Source organism: Protopterus annectens, chromosome 3.part0 (assembly GCF_019279795.1).
Source record: "Protopterus annectens isolate FY-2018-M chromosome 3.part0, PAN1.0, whole genome shotgun sequence".
Lineage (NCBI taxonomy): Eukaryota > Metazoa > Chordata > Ceratodontiformes > Protopteridae > Protopterus > Protopterus annectens.
The window spans coordinates 1,963,168,602-1,963,186,253 of NC_056731.1; the positions used below are offsets into that span (position 1 = coordinate 1,963,168,602).

Sequence of the window (17,652 nt, forward strand, 5' to 3'; positions counted from 1 at the left end):
GCCAGCCTGCACAAAGACTACTTGCATTACCTAAACCCTAGCCGGCTTATTTCCACTTCGAAGGCAACCAACAAGACCATAAAATGTAAAGCTAAATTAAGGTTGCTAACCACCAAAGGAGCTAAGATTATAAACTGAAATATGACAATCTCTCACAATATGAATTCCTGGGCTGCTCTTCATAGTCTCATTTTTAGCAACTGTTTCTGGTCTTTACACAGCAAGATTTTTTTTTCTTTTTTAAGTTTTAAAGACTAGTAGTCCTAAATGAGATGCAATGTTGCTAGCAGCTGACCAGTTCCGAGACTGAACTGCATAGACAAAATTGATAATTTCTGCAGCTTAAAACTTCACATCCCATGGAGGAAAAGGTTCCTTTAGATGGGGTCTCAAAAAAGTACAGTTTTGTACCTACCATAAATGTAGATGTTCGAGTGTAGACACTGCCATTTTCTTCTGTTTTTCTTGCCCCAGATGTCAGATGCCCCCAAACAGGTAGGCAATTTATATTGCTAATAAAACATACATAAGAAAAGCAAACAACAACTTTCAGTTACCAACAAATACTCCCCATAGGTAGCAAAGGGTAGAAGACATGGGTACGTACCAGCAAGTAAGAGGGGAAGGAGGGAGGGTAACCTGGACTGCAGCAGTGTCTACACTCGAACATCTACATTTATGGTAGGTACAAAACTGTACTATGTTCATTGTGTTACACTGCTGCAGTCATTACACTTGGGTAGAATCCCAAAGCTGAGGTAAGGAGGCTGGTTCTATAAAGCATTAGGGGTGGCTATTAGGCCCTGCAGCACTGCAGTGGCGAAGCCAGCTCTGGATTTAGAGTAAAGAGGCAGATGGTAATGCTTGGTGAAGGTATGCACAGAACTCCATGTTGCTGCTTCCAAAATATCCTTGGTAGGTACTCCTCTGAGGTAGGCAGTTGAAGGGGCTGTTGCCCTAGTGAAGTGAGACCTAATGCTACTAGGTACAGGTTTCCCATGGTGTGCATAGCAAAAATGTATACAATGTCCTATCCATTTTGAGATAGTCTGTCTAGAAATGGCTTTTCCCTGTGCTCCCGCAGCATATGCTACCAATAACTGTTCAGATTTTCTGAAAGCTTTGGTTTTCTCCAAGTAGAAGCGTAACTGTCTATGAATGTCCAAAGAATGCAGTAGTCTCTCCCCTTTATTCTGTGGTTTTGGATAAAAAGTTGGCAAGTGAATAGTTTGGTTTAGAGCCACACTTGATACCACCTTTGGCATAAACGTAGGGTTAGTTCTTAAAGACACCCTGTCCTGGTGGAAAATGAGGAAAGGATCCACTGCCATTAGTGCCTGTAATTCTGAAACTTTTTGTGCTGATGTTATTGCCAGGAGCAGAGCAGTTTTCCAAGAGATATATTTTAATTCTGCTGTGCTAGCTGGCTCAAAAGGAGGTAAAGTTAATTTTTCCAAAACAAAGTTGAGGTCCCAAGTTGGAGTAGGTGCTCTACGGGGCAGTCTTATGTTTTTAGCTCCTCTGAGGTACTGCTTTAGCAAGGGATTAGAGAAAATTGGTGGATCCGTGCTGTAATGAGCAGAGATGGCAGAGGTGTGGATCTTGATGGATGAAAAGGAGAGGCCTTTGTCCAGCATCTCAGTTAAATACTGTAGTATCCGAGGAATGTTTGGGACAAGACGGTCAAGGTTGTGAGCCTGGTTCCAGGCACAGAACCTCTTCCATTTGTCCGAATAGGCTTTCCTGGTACTAGGCCTTCTGGCCTCCAGAATGACATCCATAACAGCTTTGGAGTGAGGCATTGCTTGCTTTAATAAGGAATCTTCCATGCAACTAGGTTTAAGGTCTTGAGCTGGCTGTGGAGTATCTGATTGATGTGCTGAGTCAGCAGATGTGGGATTTGAGGCAAAATCCAGGGTGGTCCTTGGGCTAAATTCTTTAAGATTGGGTACCAGTGTTGTCGTGGCCAATCTGGTGCAAAATCTTTGGCTCTTCTTGTCTGGCTTTTATGAGAACCTTTGGAAGGAGAGGTAGTGGTGGGAAAGCGTATACTTGTAGGTTTTTCCAGCTGAATGAGAGGGCATCCACTTTCCATGCTTGTGGATGGTAACTCCTTGTGCAGAATTTCTGTAGCTGGTAGTTCTTTGGGGATGCAAACAGATCTATGTCCGAGCTCCACCATTTCTGTGTTATCATTCTGAATATTTGTGGATTCAATTCCCATTCGTGGGGATCCTTGATGTTTCTAGTTAAGTCGTCTGCCAGTGTGTTTTTCTCTCCTGGCAGGAATTGTGCTTGCAGATGAACTTGGTAATTTACAGCTGTGTTCGACAAGGTCATGGCTTGTCTGCAGAGGGGGTAGGAGTGAGTGCCTCCTTGCTTGTTTATGTACCACATAACTGTAGTGTTGTCTGTCTTTAGTAGTAGTTGCCCTAGCTGCAGCAGGTCCTTGAAAGCTTGAAAGGCATTTTGTACAGCTAGCATCTCTTTTTGATTGATGTGAAGATGCCTTTGTTCTGCGGGCCACTTGCCCTGAATACATTTTCCTGCCATGTGTGCTCCCCAGGCGTAATCCGATGCATCTGTTGTCAGTGTTTAACTGGCTCTGGGTTGAGTAAAAGGCTGTCCCTTGTTGAGGTGACAAGCTTGAGCCCACCATCGAAACTCCTGTTGAAGGCAAGGAATTAGTGGTATAACTGTCTCCAAACTTTGACAGTGTTGAGACCATACACTCTTTAGGTACCATTGTAGTTTCCTCATATGCAGTCTGGCATATGGAATTAGTAGTATGCAAGATGCCATGTAACCCAAGGCCTGCAGAATTTTTCTTGCAGGGAGTTGGGTCTGTGTTGCCATCAACTGAAAGTATTGAGTCAATTGTCCTTGCTTGTCTGGTGTGAGACAACCATCTGGGCCGTTGTGTTCAAGCTGGCACCCAGGAATACTATCTCTTGTGAGGGCACTAGTTTTGATTTCTTTTCGTTTACTGTGTACCCCAGGCAACTTAACTTTTTTACAAACGCCAGATGCTGTAGAAGAATGTCCTTGCTCTCTGCTTGAATCAGGCAGTCGTCCAGGTACGGATAAATTTGAATTCCTTTCTGTCTGCAGAATGCAATTACTGGTGCCAGGCACTTTGTGAAGACCCTGGGCGCAGTAGATGAGCCAAAGGGCAGTGCAGAGAATTGATAGTGCATTGAACCAGCTATGAATCTGAGGTATCTTCTGCAATTTTGTCTGATAGGGACATGCAGGTATGCCTCCTTGAGGTCCAAGGTCACGAGCCAAGCTTTCTTGCCCAGCATGGGAAAAAGCTGCTGTAGTGTCAACATTTTGAATTTCAGAACATGCAGGTAAGTGTTTAAAGAAGAAAGCTCCAGAATGGGCCTCCAGGCTTTCTCTTTTCTGGGCACCAGAAAGAGTCTTGAGTAAAATCCTTGTCCTTGTTGCTGTGGTGGTACCTGTTGAATAGCTCTCATGTCTATGAGTGCTGTAATTTGTTTTTGAGCCTCTGCCCATTGATTTTGTGACAGATTTGGCATTCCTTTTAACTTTGGCAGAGTGTGAAAGTGGAACCTGTAACCTTGACATACAGTGTTGAGAACCCATTTGTCTTTGGTGATCATTTGCCAACTGTGATAGAAAAGTGCCAGTTTTCCTCCCAAGGGGGCTGCCAAGAGAGAGCTGTTTGGCAGCTGTAGTGGGAAGTCATTGGGGCTGCTTCTTATATGGTTGGGGCCTGTCTTCCCCTTCTTTCTGGACTGGTGCACCCCATTGTAGAGGGCTGTAAGGACCTTGTGGTTGACTTCTACCTTCTGGACGTCTGTATCTGCCCCTCTGAGGTCTGTCTGTAACTGGAAAGGACCAATTCTTTGTTGGCCAATTTCTGCTAAATCGAGGAGGCTGAACCATTTGCATAGATTTTGCCTTATCCTCTATTTTCTTTAATACCTCTTCTGCCTTAACTCCAAATAAGACATCCTGCTGCAGAGGTGCATCCAATAATTTTGCTTTAACATGATCTGGTAACGAATGTTCTTTTAACCAAGCATGCCTTCTAATGACAGAGCCTGTAACTGCTGCTCTACAGGAGGCCTCTAAAGAATCAAAACCACATTGCAAAGTATGTTTTCCCACTTGTTCAGTAGCATGCAATAAATCCTGCATTTCTTTAATATTAGGAGGATCTGAATCTGGAAGCATTTTTTGTTTCAACTGAGGCATCAGAAATTGCTGATATTTTAACATATGAAATTGGCAATTTATGGCTCTCATTGCTAAAGTTGCAGACGTATATACTTTCTTTCCCCATCTGTCTAATGCTCTGGCATCTCTGTCCGAGGGAAAGTACAGTTTTGTACCTACCATAAATGTAGATGTTCGAGTGTATACACTGCTGCAGTCATTACACTTGGGTTATCCTTCCATCAGGCGGTTCCCCAGTCGGCCTGAGTTCCAAAGTCTTGGTCTGGCGTCAGTTGCTGTCGCTTCCTCCCTGACGTCAGTGTGACAGGGATATACAAGATGCAGCAGACGCCATTTTCTTCAGTTTTTCTTGCCCCAGATTGTCAGGTGCCTCTAAATAGGTAGGCAATTCCAATTGCTAATAAAACATACATAAGAAAAGCAAACAACAACTTACAGCTACCAGCAAATACTCCCCATAGGTAGTAAAGAGTAGAAGACATAGGTATGTACCAGCCAGTAAGAGGGGAAGGAGGGAGGGTAACCTGGACTGCAGCAGTGTATACACTCGAACATCTACATTTATGGTAGGTACAAAACTGTACTATGTTCATCGTGTTACACTGCTGCAGTCATTACACTTGGGTAGAATCCCAAAGCTGAGGTAGGGTGGCTGGTTCTATACGGCATTTGGGGTGACTATAAGGCCCTGCAGTACTGCAGTGGCGAAGCCAGCTCTGGATTTAGAGTATAGAGGCAGATGGTAATGCTTGGTGAAGGTATGTACAGAACTCCAAGTTGCTGCTTCCAAAATATCCTTGGTAGCTACTCCTCTGAGGTAGGCAGTTGAAGTGGCTGTTGCCCTGGTGGAGTGAGATCTAATGCTGCTAGGTACAGGTTTTCCATGGTATGTGTAGCAGAAACGTATACAATGTCCTATCCATTTTGAAAGGGTCTGTTTTGAAATGGCTTTTCCCTGTGCTCCTGCAGCATATGCTACCAATAATTGATCAGATTTTCTGAAAGCTTTGGTTTTGTCCAAGTAGAAGCATAACTGCCTGTGAATGTCCAAAGAATGCAGTAGTCTCTCTCCTTTATTCTGTGGTTTAGGATAAAAAGTTGGCAAGTGAATAGTTTGGTTTAGAGCCACACTGGATAGCACCTTTGGCATAAACGTAGGGTTAGTTCTTAAAGACACCCTGTCCTGGTGGAAAATGAGGAAAGGTTCCACTGCCATTAGTGCCTGTAATTCTGAAACTCTTCATGCTGATGTTATTGCCAGGAGCAGAGCAGTTTTCCAAGAGATGTATTTTAATTCTGCTGTGTTAGCTGTCTCAAAAGGAGGTAAAGTTAATTTTTAAAAAACAAAGTTGAGGTCCCAAGTTGGAGTAGGTGCTCTACGGGGAGGTCTTATGTTTTTAGCCCCTCTGAGGTACTGTTTTAACAGAGGATTAGAGAAAATTGGTGGATCCGTGTTGTAATGAACAGAGATGGCAGAGGTGTGGATCTTGATGGATGAGAAGGGGAGGCCTTTGTCCAGCATCTCAGTTAAGTATTGTAGTATCTGAGGAATGTTTGGGACAAGAGGGTCAAGGCTGTGAGCTTGGTTCCAGGCACAGAACCTCTTCCATTTATCCGAAAAGGCTTTCCTGGTACTAGGCCTTCTGGCCTCCAGAATAACATCCATAACAGCTTTGGAGAGAGGCATCGCTTGCTTGACTAAGGAATCTTCCATGCAGCCAGATTTATGATCTTTAGCTGGCTGTGTAGTATTTGATTGTTGTGCTGAGTCAGCAGATGTGGGATTTGAGGCAAAATCCAGGGTGGTTCTTGTGCTAAGCTCCTTAAGATTGGGTACCAGTGCTGGCGTGGCCAGTCTGGTGCAGTCAGGATCATCTTTGGCTCTTCTTGCCTGGCTTTTATGAGTACCTTTGGCAGGAGAGGTAGTAGTGGGAAAGCGTATACTTGTAGGTTCTCCCAGCTGAATGAGAGGGCATTCACTTTCCATGCTTGTGGATGGTAACTCCTTGTGCAGAATTTTTGTAGCTGGCAGTTTATTGGGGATGCAAACAGATCTATGTCCTGGCTCCACCATTTCTGTGTTATCATTCTGAATATTTGTGGAATCAATTCCCATTCATGGGGATCCATGATGTTTCTGCTTAAGTCGTCTGCCAGTGTGTTTTTCTCTCCTGGCAGGAATTGTGCTTGTAGATGAAATTGAGGGTTTATAGCTGTGTTCCACAAGGTCATGGCTTGTTTGCATAGGGGGTAGGAGTGAGTGCCCCCTTGCTTGTTTATGTACCACATAACTATGGTGTTGTCTGCCTTTAGCAGTAGTTGTCCTGGATGCAGCAGGTCCTTGAAAGCTATAAGGGCACTTTGTACAGCTAGCATCACTTTTTGATTGATGTGAAGATGCCTTTGTTCTGCGGGCCACGTGCCCTGAATACATTTGCCTGCCATGTGTGCTCCCCAGGCGTAATCCAATGCATCTGTTGTCAGTGTTTGCCTGGCTGTGGGTTGTGTAAAAGGCTGTCCCTTGTTGAGGTGACAAGCTTGAGCCCACCACTGAAACTCCTGCTGAAGGCAAGGAATTAGTGGTATAACTGTTTCCAAACTTTGACAGTGTTGAGATTCTTTAGGTACCATTGTAGTTTCCTCATATGCAGTCTGGCATATGGAATTAATAGTATGCAGGATGCCATTTAACCCAAAGCCTGCAGAATTTTTCTTGCAGGGAGTTGGGTCTTTGTTGCCATCAATTGAAAGTATTGAGTCAGTTGTCCTTGCTTGTCTGGCGTGAGATAAGCCATCTGGGCCGTTGTGCTCAAGCTGGCACCCAGGAATATAATCTCTTGTGAGGGCACTAGTTTTGATTTCTTTTCGTTTACTGTGTACCCCAGGCAACTTCATAACTTTTTTTACAAACGCCAGATGCTTTAGAAGAATGCCCTTGCTCTCTGCTTGAATCATGCAGTCATCAAGGTACGGATAAATTTGAATTCCTTTCTGTCTGCAAAATGCAATTACTCGTGCCAGGCACTTTGTGAAGACCCTGGGCGCAGTAGATAAGCCAAAGGGCAGTGCAGAGAATTGGTAGTGCATTGAACCAGCTATGAATCTGAGGTATCTTCTGCAGTTTTGTCTGATAGAGACATGCAGGCATGCCTCTTTGAGGTCCAAGGTCACGAGCCAAGCTTTCTTGCCTAGCATGGGAAGAAGTTGCTGTAGTGTCAACATTTTGAATTTCGGAACATCCAGGTAAGTGTTTAGAGATGAAAGATCCAGAATGGGCCTCCAGGCTTTGTCCTTTCTGGGTACCAGAAAGAGTCTTGAGTAAAATCCTTGTCCTTGCTCCTGTGATGGTACCTTTTGAGTAGCTCTCATATCCATGAGTGCTGTAATTTGTTTTTGAGCCTCTGCCCATTGATTTGGTGGCAGATTTGGCATTCCTTTTAACCTTGGCAGAGTGTGAAAGTGGAACCTGTAACCCTGAAATACAATGTTGAGAACCCATTTGTCTTTGGTGATCATTTGCCAGTTGTGGTGGAAGAGTGCCAGTTTTCCTCCCAAGGGGGCTGCCAAGAGAGATTTGTTTGGCAGCTGTAGTGGGAAGTCATTGGAGCTGTTTTTTGTATGGTTGGGGCCTGTCTTCCCCTTCTTTCTGGCCTGATGCAACCCATTGTCGAGGCCTGTAGGGACCTTGTGTTTGACCTCTACCTCTTGGACGTCTGTATCTTCCCCTTTGAGGTCTGTCTGTAATTGGAAAGGACCAATTCTTAGTTGGCCAGTTTCTGCTAAAATCTAGGAGGCTGAACCTGCAAGAAATCCTCCACCGTTTACACACATTTTGCCTTATCCTCCATTTTCTTTAATACCTCTTCTGCTTTAACTCCAAATAACACATCCTGCTGCAAAGGTGCATCCAATAACTTTGCTTTAACATGATCTGGTAACGTATGTTCTTTTAACCAAGCATGTCTTCTAACAGAGCCTGTAAATGCTGCTCTGCAGGAGGCCTCTAGAGAATCAAAACCACATTGCAAAGTATGCTTTCCCACTTGTTCAGCTGCATGCAATAAATCCTGCATTTCTTTAAAATTAGGAGGATCTAATTCTGGAAGCATTTTTTGTTTTAACTGAGACAGTAAAAACTGCTGATAGTTTAGCATGTGAAATTGGCAATTTAAGGCTCTCATTGCTAAAGTTGCAGACGTATATACTTTCTTTCCCCATCTGTCTAATGCTCTGGAATCTCTGTCAGAGGGAACTGGATTCTTGGCTGATGAGGCCTTAACCCGTTTGGGTCCCTGAGAAATAGTTTCAGGGTCAACTACAGGGCTTTTATACAGAAATTTGTGAGAGTCAGGGACTCTGTAGTATCTGTCAGGTTTAACAGGGGGTGGAGGTAAGGAATCAGGATTTAAGCTGGATTCAGTATACACATCATCCACAATATCTAACACTGGCGGAACAGCAAGGGGTCTGGGGTTGAGGTAATAAAAGGAAGTCTCTGAGCCTTTTCTTGGATTCTGAGTAATCCTGGCCTTCCCAGTGGAAATGCTCCCTCATGGTATGTAGGGTTTCCCCAAAGGAGTAGTCCTCAGGTGGTGAAGCTGATGGAATAGATTCCTCAGCATCAGAATCCTCATAAGGGGGTAAAGAATATCCTAGGTCTGAGGATGAATCAGAAGAGATGGACAACCTGGTCGGATGAGTCATAGTCTGCATCCTGTCTAGGCCTTTTATCAGGAGGGGGATGGGACCCCCTGATCAGAGTGATTAGGTCTTCGGCCATTTTGAGCATTTGTTTCTTAGGCATGGAGGCCTGTCCTGGAGAATGCTGTATTTGTTTCTCTGATTTTAAAGGAGGCTTAGGCTTAGACTTAGCTGAGGGTTTAATGCTTAACTGAGTCGGTCTGAAGACAACCTCTAAAGCTGTGGGTTGCTCAGCTACTCCGGATCCCTCTGAAGGGTTAGTTTCAGTAGGCTGAATAACTTGTGCGTCCGAAGGCCCAGCCATCTCCACGTGGGAGTCAGAGGCGGCCTGTGGTTCTACAGAAGCGGTCGTCAGGGGCTGCAAAGGCGTCTCGCTGAAAACCGGAGAACCAGCGACTGGCCTAGAAGAGACTTCGTCGTCAGTTTTGGGCCTTGGATGCCTATCCCTGTGTTTGCGTTTTTTGTGTATTCTGGCCGTCGGAAGTTCCGACGGCATGGTATAATTAAATTTTCTACCAAAATAATGCCGGGCAAAATCAAACAGACGTTTAATAGTGCGCTTGTTAAACCTAGCACAAAACCAACAACCAGTGACGTCGTGGTCTGGGCCTACGCATGGGATACAATAGGAATGGAAATCCTTAGGAGGTATTTGCTTCCCACAAGAAATACAGTTATTAACTTTTAATGACATCGATCTGAGGCAAGAAAAAAAGTTTCCCCAACAGGGTACTTAGCTTTGTAGAAGACTTTGGTTCTGGATTAGGAATGAAAATCTCAGGAGACGGTCAACCGGCACTTGCGAACTGCTTTTGCTTTGGGCACCGCGCGGCAAGAAAGACTGAAGAAAATGGCGTCGGCTGCATCTTATATACCCCTGTTGCACTGACGTCAGGGAGGAAGCGACAGCAACCGACGCTGGACCAAGACTTTGGAACTCAGGCCGACTGGGGAACCGCCTGATGGCAGGATAACCCAAGTGTAATGACTGCAGCAGTGTAACACGATGAACATCTGGATTCTTTGCTGATGAGGCCTTAACTCCTTTGGGTCCCTGAGAAATAGTTTCAGGGTCAGCAACTGGGCTTTTATACAGAAATTTGTGTGAGTCAGGAACTCTGTAGTATCTGTCAGGTTTAACTGGGGCTGGAGGTAAGAAGTCAGGATTTAAGCTGGATTCAGTATACACATCATCCACAATGTCTAACACTGGCGTAATAGCTAGGGGGTCTGTGTTGAGGTAATAAAAGGAAGTCTCTGAGCCTTTTCTTGGATTCGGAGTAATCCTGGCCTTCCCAATGGAAATGCTCCCTCATGGTATGTAAGGTTTCCCCCAAAAGAGTAGTCCTCAGGCGGGGAAGCTGATGGAATTGATTCCTCAGCATCATAATCCTCATAAGGGGGTAAAGAATATCCTAGGTCTGAGGATGAATCTGAGGAAATGGACACCTGGTCGGATGAGTCACAGTCTGCATCCTGTCTAGGCCTTTTATCAGGAGGGGGATGTGAACCCCTGGATCAGAGTGATTAGGTCTTCGGCCATTTTGAGCATTTGTTTCTTAGGCATAGAGGCCTGTCCTGGAGAATGCTGTTTCTTTGTTTTTAAAGGAGTCTTAGACTTAGCAGAGGGTTTAATGCTTAACTGAGTAGGTCTGAAGACACCCTCTGAAACTGCGGGTTGCTCAGCTACTCCGGATCCCTCTGTAGGGTTAGTCTCTGTAGGCTGAAAAACGTGTGCATCCAAAGGCCCAGCCGTTTCCACATGGGAGTCAGAGGCTGCCTGTGGTTCTGCAGAAGCGGTCGTCAGGGGCTGCGAAGGTGCCTCGCTGAAAACCGGAGAACCGGCGACTGGCCTAGAAGAAGCTTCGTCATCAGGTTTGGGCCTCTGATGCCTGTCCTTATCTTTGCGCTTTTTATGTATACCGGTCGTTGGAAGTTCCGACGGCATGGTGTTATTGAATTTTATGCTGAAATAATGTTGGGCAAAATCAAACCGACGTTTAATAGTGCGCTTGGTAAACCTAGCACAAAACCGACAACCAGTGACGTCGTGGTCTGGGCCTTGGCATTGGATGCAATTGGAATGGAAATCCTTATGAGGTATTTGCTTCCCACAAGAAATACAATTATTAACTTTTACTGACATCGGTCTGAGGCAAGAAAACGTTTCCCCAATGGGGTACTTAGCTTTGTAGAAGACTTTGGTTCTGGATTCAGACTTTGGTTCTGGATTCAGAATGAAAATCTCCGGAGTCGGCCGACCGGCACTTGCGAACTGCTTTTGCTTCGGGCACCGCGCGGCAAGAAAGACTGAAGAAAATGGTGTCGGCTGCATCTTTTATACCCCTGCTGCACTGACTTCAGGGAGGAGGTGACAGCAACTGACGCCGGATCAAGACTTTGGAACTCAGGCCGACTGGGGAACCGCCTGATGGCAGGATAACCCAAGTGTAATGACTGCAGCAGTGTAACACGATGAACATCTGGATTCTTTGCTGATGAGGCCTTAACTCCTTTGGGTCCCTGAGAAATAGTTTCAGGGTCAGCAACTGGGCTTTTATACAGAAATTTGTGTGAGTCAGGAACTCTGTAGTATCTGTCAGGTTTAACTGGGGCTGGAGGTAAGAAGTCAGGATTTAAGCTGGATTCAGTATACACATCATCCACAATGTCTAACACTGGCGTAATAGCTAGGGGGTCTGTGTTGAGGTAATAAAAGGAAGTCTCTGAGCCTTTTCTTGGATTCGGAGTAATCCTGGCCTTCCCAATGGAAATGCTCCCTGATGGTATGTAAGGTTTCCCCAAAAGAGTAGTCCTCAGGCGGGGAAGCTGATGGAATTGATTCCTCAGCATCAGAATCCTCATAAGGGGGTAAAGAATATCCTAGGTCTGAGGATGAATCTGAGGAAATGGACACCTGGTCGGATGAGTCACAGTCTGCATCCTGTCTAGGCCTTTTATCAGGAGGGGGATGTGAACCCCTGGATCAGAGTGATTAGGTCTTCGGCCATTTTGAGCATTTGTTTCTTAGGCATAGAGGCCTGTCCTGGAGAATGCTGTTTCTTTGTTTTTAAAGGAGTCTTAGACTTAGCAGAGGGTTTAATGCTTAACTGAGTAGGTCTGAAGACACCCTCTGAAACTGCGGGTTGCTCAGCTACTCTGGATCCCTCTGTAGGGTTAGTCTCTGTAGGCTGAAAAACGTGTGCATCCAAAGGCCCAGCCGTTTCCACATGGGAGTCAGAGGCTGCCTGTGGTTCTGCAGAAGCGGTCGTCAGGGGCTGCGAAGGTGCCTCGCTGAAAACCGGAGAACCGGCGACTGGCCTAGAAGAAGCTTCGTCATCAGGTTTGGGCCTCTGATGCCTGTCCTTATCTTTGCGCTTTTTATGTATACCGGTCGTCGGAAGTTCCGACGGCATGGTGTTATTGAATTTTATGCTGAAATAATGTTGGGCAAAATCAAACAGACGTTTAATAGTGCGCTTGGTAAACCTAGCACAAAACCGACAACCAGTGACGTCGTGGTCTGGGCCTTGGCATTGGATGCAATTGGAATGGAAATCCTTATGAGGTATTTGCTTCCCACAAGAAATACAATTATTAACTTTTACTGACATCGGTCTGAGGCAAGAAAACGTTTCCCCAATGGGGTACTTAGCTTTGTAGAAGACTTTGGTTCTGGATTCAGACTTTGGTTCTGGATTCGGAATGAAAATCTCCGGAGTCGGCCGACCGGCACTTGCGAACTGCTTTTGCTTCGGGCATCGCGCGGCAAGAAAGACTGAAGAAAATGGTGTCGGCTGCATCTTTTATACCCCTGCTGCACTGACTTCAGGGAGGAGGTGACAGCAACTGACGCCGGATCAAGACTTTGGAACTCAGGCCGACTGGGGAACCGCCTGACGGCAGGATAACCCAAGTGTAATGACTGCAGCAGTGTAACACAATGAACATCAGATTCAGTCCACAGTGAAAGTTAGATAATGCTGCCATATACATCTTGATGGAGGAGTAAGTCCTTTGTCAAAGATTTGTGGAAAGTATTTTAAAACTGCTGAAACTGGAGGAAAAATAGGACCCAGTCCCTGAGATGTAACCCATAGGGAAAACATCCATTTCCTTCTACACATCAGTCTAGTGGAAGGTTTCAGGGCCAAAGTCATTATATGGACCACAGTGGCCATCACTAGAAAAATACAGTTGTGTACACTTACCATAAATGTACATGTTCGAGTGTATTCACTGTTGCAGTAATTACGCTTGGGTTATCTGCCTGCAGGTAGGCCTCAGCCGGCCTGAATACCAGAGTCTTGGATTCCTCCATCGGTTGCTGTCCCTCCTTCCATGACTTCAGGTCGTCAGGGGTATAAAACATGCAGCCAACGCCATTACATCAGTTTTCCTTGCCCCAGATGTCAGGTGCCCTGAAATGGGGAGCAAATAATGAAAGAAAGTAGAGGTATAGCCAAAGAAAAATTGGGGGCTGGAGGGAGGGTAACCAGGACTGCAACAGTCAATACACTCGAACATCTACATTTATGGTAAGTGTACACAACTGTACTATGGTCTTCGTGTTTCACTGTTGCAGTCATTACATTTGGGTAGATTCCCAAAGCTATGGTTGGGTGGAGGGAATTATACAGCATTAGGACCAGCTATAAGGCCCTTCAGGACAGCAGTGGCAAAGCCAGCTCTAGATTTAGAGAAAAGTGGTAAATGGTAATGCTTGGTGAACGTATGAACTGAGCTCCAGGTAGCAGCTTCTAGAATGTCCCTGGTAGGAACACCTCTGAGAAGGGCTGTAGAAGTAGATGCAGCCCTGGTGGAATGGGTTCGGATTCCCTGGGGAATAGTTTTTCCATGGTGCATATAGCAGAAACAATTACAATGGCTTAACCATTTGGAAATGGTTTGCTTTGAAATAGCCTTTCCATCTGCCCTGGCAGCAAATGCCACCAGTAGTTGTTCAAATTTTCTTTGAGATTTTGTCCTGTTTAAGTAAAATCTAAGTTGTCTGTGTACATCCAAAGAATGTAGAATCCGCTTCCCCCTTGTTCTGTGGATTGGGAAAGAAAGTTGGAAAATGTATGGTCTGATTAAGAGCCACACTGGATACCACCTTAGGCATGAAGGATGGACTGGTCCTGAGAGATACCCTGTCCGCATGAAAAATGATGAGAGACTCCACTGCCATAAGAGCCTGTAATTCGAAAATCCTTCTAGCTGAAGTGACTGCTAAAAGGAAAGCTGCTTTCCAGGAGAGAACTTTTAAGTCTGCAGTAGCAGCTGGCTCGAAATGAGGGAGAGTGAGCTTTTCCAATACAAAATTGAGGTACCAGGGAGGGGTTGGAGCTCTACTGGGTGGACTTAAGTTTTTGGCCCCTCTGAGATGCTGCTTTAGCAGAGGATGAGAGTAGAGGGGAGGGTTCTGTGTTGTAATGAGCTGAAATGGCTGAGGCATGGATTTCTATGGAAGAAAAGGACAGGCCCTTGTGAAGCATCTCAGTTAAGTATTGTAAAATCTAAGGAATGTTGGGCACTGCTGTGCTTACCCCTTGAGATTGATTCCAGGCACAGAATCTTTTCCATTTGTCAGCATAAGATTTTCTCATACTAGGCCTTCTCACCTCCAAAATGACATCCATCACAGGTTTTCCGAGGGATGTTAAGGGTGAATTTAGGTGATAAACCACAGTGCAAGATTCAAAGTATGGAGCTGAGTGTGCAGAATTTGGTTGTTCTGCTGAGACAGTAAGTAACGTGTCTGAGGCAGGTGCTATGGAGGAAGGTGCGACACATTGCGCAGGAGTGGGTACCAGTGTTGGTGAGGCCAGTCTGGAGCAATCAAAATCGTTTTTGGTTTGTCCTGTTTGTCTTTTAGTAGAACTTTGGAGAGCAGAGGCAGAGGGGAGAAAGGCATAGACTGATGGATTTTTCAAGCTGAAGGATAGAGCATCCACTTTCCAGGCTTTTTTGTGATGAGCTCTTGTGCAAAATTTGTCCAACTGAAAGATCTTTTTGCCTCACCCCAGAGCTATGTTTGGGCTCCCCCATTTGTGTGTCAACATATTGAAAATCCGTGGTTCCAGTTTTCATTTGTGTGGGTCCATGGGATTTCTGCTTAGTTCGTCTGCCAGTGTATGCAGCTTTCCTGACAGGAATTGAGCTTGTAGTTGTACTTGATAGATCAAGGCCGTGTTCCACAATGCCATGGCTAGTCTGCAAGGGGGGTAGGAGTGTGTACCCCCCTGCTTGTTTATGTACCACATAACTATGGTGTTGTCTATCATTACCATTAATTGTCCTGGATGAAGGTAGTCCTTGTGGGCTATCAGTGCATGCTGTACAGCTAGCATTTCTTTCTGACTGATATGAAGGTACATTTGATTTGGGCTCCATTTGCCCTGAATGTACTTCCCTGCCAGATGTCCCCCCCCCCCCAAGCATAGTCTGATGCATCCATAGTAAAAGGTTTGGGCAGCAGGGGGTGGTGTGAATGGCAGTCCCTTATTTTGGTGGCAGGCCGATGCCCACCATAGGAACTCTAGTTGCAGACAAGGTATGATACGAATCATTGTTTCCAGGCTGTGACAATGCTGACTCCATAGACTTTTTAAGTACCACTGAAGTTTCCTCATATGCAGTCTTGCATATGGAATTAGAAGAATGCAGGAGGCCATGAACCCCACGGCTTGCAGTATTTGCCTTGCAGAAAGCAGGGTTTTTGTGGCCACCTGTTTAAAGTAAGTCACCAAATGAATTTGATTCTCTGGCGTAAGGAAAGCCATCTGGGTAGTTGTATTCAAGCTTGCACCCAGGAATGTAATTTTTGAGAGGGTACCAGTTGTGATTTATTTTCGTTCACAGTGTACCCTAGACAAGTTAGAACCCTTTCACAAACGTAAGATAGTTTACAAGAGTGTCCTTGTTTTCTGCCTGAATTAGACAATCGTCCAGGTATGGATATATTTGAATATTTCTTTGCCTGCAAAATGCAATTACAGGAGCCAGGCACTTTGTAAAGACCCTGGGCGCAGTAGATAAGCCAAAGGGCAGTGCAGAGAAAGTACAGTTTTGTACCTACCATAAATGTAGATGTTCGAGTGTTCACCCTGCTGCAGTTATCACACCTGGGTTATCCTGCCGTCAGGCGGTCCCGCAGTCAACCTGAGTTCCAAAGTCTTGGTCCGGCATCGGTTGCTGTCGCTTCTTCCCTGAAGTCAGTGCACCAGGGGTATATAAGAGGCATCCAAAGCCATTTTCTTCAGTTTTTCTTGCCCCAGATGTCAGGTGCCCCCAACAGGTAGGCAATATATATACTGCTATATAAAAATGTACATATAAAAATAAAACAATACCTTCAGGCACAAGCAAATACACCACAGAGGCTGTATAGGATAGAATGGTATAGATAAGTCAAGCTAGTTCAGAGGGGATGGAGGGAGGGTAACCTGGACTGCAGCAGGGTGAACACTCGAACATCTACATTTATGGTAGGTACAAAACTGTACTATGTTCATCGTGTTACCCTACTGCAGTCATCACACTTGGGTTGAATCCCAAAGCGAAGGATGGGTGGTGGAGCTAAACAGGGTTAGAAGAAGCTAGCAGGCCCTGCAAAACTGCAGTGGCAAAACCAGCTCTAATCTTAGAATATAGAGGTAGGTGAAGGTGTGCACTGAACTCCAAGTTGCAGCTTCCAGAATATCCTTGGTTGGCACCCCCCTGAGAAAGGCTGCTGATGTAGCTGTAGCCCTGGTGGAGTGGGACTTAATGTTAGCAGGTACCAGTTTCCCATGATGCGTGTAGCAGAAACGTATGCAATGTCCTATCCATTTTGAAATGGTCTGTTTTGAGATGGCTTTTCCTTGTGATCCTGCAGCATAGGCTACAAAGAGCTGGTCAGATTTTCTGAAAGCCTTAGTTTTATCCAAGTAGTAACGTAATTGCCTGTGAATGTCCAAAGAGTGCAGGAGTCTTTCTCCTTTGTTCTGAGGATTTGGGAAAAAGGTGGGCAAATGAATGGTTAGGTTTAGGGCCACACTGGATACCACCTTTGGCATAAAGGAAGGGTTAGTTCGTAGAGAGACTCTGTCTTGATGAAAAATGAGGAAAGGCTCCAATGCCATTAGTGCCTGTAGCTCTGAGACTCTTCTAGCTGAAGTTATTGCTAGTAGCAGGGCAGTTTTCCATGAAATAAATTTTAAGTCAGCTGAAAAAGCCGGTTGAAAGGGCAGCAGTTTAAGCTGTTCCAGAACAAAGTTGAGATCCCAAGTAGGTGTTGGTGCTCTCCTGGGCGGTCTTATGTTCGTAGCCCCTCTGAAGTACTGTCTTAGGAGTGGATGTGAAAATAAAGGAGGATCCGTGTTGTAATGAGCTGAAATTGCTGAGGCGTGGATCTTAATAGATGAAAAGGAAAGTCCTTTGTGTGACATCTCAGTTAAATTTTGTAGAATCTGAGGAATGTTGGGATCAATGGGATTTTGGCCTTTAGCCTGGGTTCCAGGCGCAAAATATTTTCCATTTGTCTGAATAGGTTTTCCTGGTGCTGGGCCTCCTGGCCTCCAGAATGACATCCATAACAGCTTTGGATAGAGGTGTTGGCTGGTTGTTTAGGTAATTTGCCATGCAGCCAGGTTTAAAGTCTTGAGCTGGCTGTGTAGAATCCGATTGTCTCGTTGGGTGAGCAGCTGAGGAATTTGTGGCAAAATCCATGGTGGGCAGTGGGCCATGTTCCTTAGAATTGGA

General features: G+C 45.3%; 1 protein-coding gene across 3 annotated transcripts in view; it reads right to left on the bottom strand.

Annotated features, from left to right (window-relative positions):
- NKTR (natural killer cell triggering receptor) overlaps window positions 1-17,652 on the bottom strand; it is a 1,518,686-nt gene that overhangs the window by 1,260,893 nt on the left and 240,141 nt on the right. The gene's annotated exons all lie outside the window — the stretch shown is intronic.